The sequence below is a fragment of the Dama dama genome, chromosome 12 (assembly GCF_033118175.1).
Source record: "Dama dama isolate Ldn47 chromosome 12, ASM3311817v1, whole genome shotgun sequence".
NCBI classification, from domain to species: domain Eukaryota; kingdom Metazoa; phylum Chordata; class Mammalia; order Artiodactyla; family Cervidae; genus Dama; species Dama dama.
Genome location: NC_083692.1, coordinates 57,073,688 through 57,077,147, shown reverse-complemented (window position 1 = coordinate 57,077,147; position 3,460 = coordinate 57,073,688).

Genomic DNA, 3,460 nt, shown 5'->3' with positions numbered 1-3,460 from the left:
CCTCCTCTGCAGCCTCCCCCACGGCCAGGCCGGGATCTCCAGGTGGCGCTAGTGGTAAAGAACCCACCTGCCAATGCAGGAAACCTAAGAGAGGCAGGTTCGATCCCTGGGTTGGGATGATCCCCTGGAGGAGGGCATGGCAACCCATTCCAGTATTCTTGCCTGGAGAATCCCATGGACAGAGGAGCTGGCGGGCTGCAGTCCATGGGGTTGCAAAGAGTCGGACACGGCTGAAGTGACAGCACACACGCATGCCTGGAGGGTGAAATGAGGCCGCTCTTTCCCCTGCCTGAATTGTCAATGCCGTGGAGCTCATTCCCTTCCCTCTAGCCAAGGTCTGCCATCCAGGTGCCCCTTCTCCAGAACCTTTTTCCCTCATCCTTTCCACATTCCTATCAAAACCCTCCTACTCTGCGTCCTGTCAGCCTCTGCTTTAAGGCAACTCCCAGTTATCTGAGGTAAGCGGAATTTGGAGTGAAAAGACCTGCGTTCAAATATTGGCTCTGACTAGCTATGAAGTCCCCTTCCTCTTTGAGCCTTGTCCAGTGTCCTCATCTATTACATGACGTGGTTTTTTCTAATTTATTTATTTATGGTTGTGCTGGGTCTTCACTGCTGCACGCAGTCTTTCTCTAGTTGCAGCAAACAGGGGCTACTCTCTAGTTGTGGTCCAGTGGCTTCTCACTGCGGTGGCTTCTCTTGTTAGAGAGCATGGGCTCTAGGCCTGTGGGCTTCAGTAGCTGTGGCACTCGGGCCCAGTTGCCCCACAGCATGTGGAATCTTCCTGGACCAGGGATTGAACTTGTGTCCCCTGCATTGGCAGGCAGATTCTTAACCACTGGACGACCACGCAAGTCCCACATGATGTGTCTAAATTGCCGCCCTACCTTTCATAGCTGCTTTGAGGACCAAGAACATTTTTAGATGTGAAATCATTTCATAAACTCTAAAGCATTTTCAGAGCTATAATATGGGACTCATCCTGGCTGACAAGTTACAAGATGTGTTTTGATTATCAAGATCCTACTGGAGAAATGAAAGTGGTGGTGTTTCAGGAGGAGTGTAGATCCATTTAACTCAAGGCCCTGCCACACAGTCCCACCCCGTCCCCTAAATCATAGCCCAAACAAGACATGCCCTTGAAGGCAGAGTCTGGTCTTGGATCTGAGTGGGAGTTTGAAAACTCTGGAGAAGTAACCCCTATAAACCCAACACAGGAAACTGACTGAGTAGGTGCTGTGGGTGATGCAGATTTGCTTCTGCTTTAGAAGTGATTCATCCTGTTTGTCTCAACCATTGTCAAAGAGGGACAATGAGAAGAGGGAGATTTGGAAGGATGGGACCCATTTCTGAGGAGGAAAGCTGGAGAGGTGCTGCACCCCAGGAGCCAAGCCTGAGGCTCACAGGAGGGCACGTTCAAACAGTTTGTTGGCATAGGGGCCTGGAGGGTCACCTGCTGGGAATCACACCGGGTTTCGCAGCAGAAGGCCTGGATTCCAGACCCTGCTCTGCTGTGCCCAAACTGTGTATCGTGGCAGGTCACTGGCCATCCCTGGGTCTGCACACCCTGTCTGTAAAGGGCCTGTGATAACCCTGACTCAGGAGGGTCTTCCTAGGATTCATGTGTTCAGGAGATACAGAAATGCCTGCAGGGTGAAATGAGTTGCAAGGTGAAGTGCCCACCCACCCCAACTCCCAGCACAGCATCCATCTAGGCCTCTTACATGTTCATCTCCTCAGTGGGCTGACCTGCAAGAGAAAGCGGTGCATCTCTTCTGTACTCACAACTCAGGGCACCTGTAATTACTATTCCAGAACTCACGTTACAGCAGGGCCCAAAGCCCAAGAAGGCCCCTTCCTCCCCATGAGGCTATGATCACATGTCTACATCTGTATTGTTCTCATATATATCATTTATCTCTCCCCTCTGGGGTCAGAGAAAACCTCAGCCCCAGCTTGCAGTTACCTCAGTGTCTGGGAGAATTTCATCACTGCCCTGTCTTCCTTCTTTGGGACTACACAGTCTGGATCAGACCCCAGCTCTGACACTAGGTATAACCTTGGGTAAGTCACTTAACCACTCTGTACCTTGATTTCCTCATTTGGGAATAATAATTCAACCTGCTGGGTAGATGTACATTCAACCTGACAAGAAAATATCTTATTGTTTTCTTTGAGGGGCAGGGGAGAGTGTGGTTGTGCCACTTGCCACAAACAAGATCTTAGTTCCCTGACTAGGGATCGAACTCATGCCTGCTCTGCAGTGAAAGCTCTTAACCACTGGACTGCCAGGGAAGTCCTTCAGATTTTTTTCTAGAGTGGTTGTGCCAATGTATATTCCCAATAGCTGTGTTTTAAGAGATCTGATTGCCCACATCCTCTTCTGCCTTTGTATTATCAAACTTCGGGCGGCCAAATGGATGTAAAATGGTATTCATTATGATGTGTGTTTGCATTTTCTTGAATGCTCATGAGCTTGAGTACTTCTTCATCTTTACTAGTCAGATATATTTTCCCTTCAGGGAAAAGCCTATTCATATCTTTTGTTAACTTGTCTATCGTATTATATACCTTTTTGTTAATTGGTTCACAGGAATTCTGTTTTTTTCTAGATATTCTTTTTTTTTCTTTTAGACAACTGTGTCCCTTTTTTATTTTCTTTTATTTATTTACTTTTGGCTGTGCAGGGTCGTCACTGCTGCACGGGCTTTCTCTCATTGCAGCGAGCAGGGCCACTCTTCCTTGCAGTGCGCCGGCTTCTCGTTGTGATGGCTTCGTCTGTTGCAGAGCATGGGCTCTAGGGTGCATAGGCTGCAGTAGCTGCAGCACGTGGTCCCAGTAGTTGTTTTTCACAGACTCTAGAGCACAGTCTCACTAGTTGGAGCACACTGCCTTGGTTGCTCTGAGGCATGTGGGATCTTCCTGGATCAGGGATCCAACCCATGTGTCCTGCATTGGCAGATGGATTCTGTACCCCTGAACCACCAGTGAAGCCATCTATATATCCTTAATACTCATCCTTTGTTGGTTATATAAAATAATTATCTTCTCCCAGTTTGTAGCCTTGTCTTTCATTTTATTCAAGGTGTCCTTTGATAAGCAGAGTTCTTTCTTTCAGATAATTGTATTTATTTATTTTTGACTACACTGGGTCATTGTTGCTTTGCTCAGGCTTTCTCCAGTTGTGGAGATTGGGGGCTACTCTGTTGTGGTGGGCAGGTTTCTCACTGCAGTGGCTTCTCTTATTGGGGAGCACAGGCTCTAGGTGCTTGGGCTCCGTAGTTGTGGCCCAACACGGGCTTAGTTGTTCCACATCATGTGGAATCTTCCCAAATCAGAAATCAAACCCGTGTCCCCTGCATTAGCAGGCAGATTCTTAACCACTGGGCCACCAAGGAAGTCCCTCCAGAGCCAATCTTAACAGATCTTGAGGGGGCAGGAAGGGAGGGCCCAGATAAAG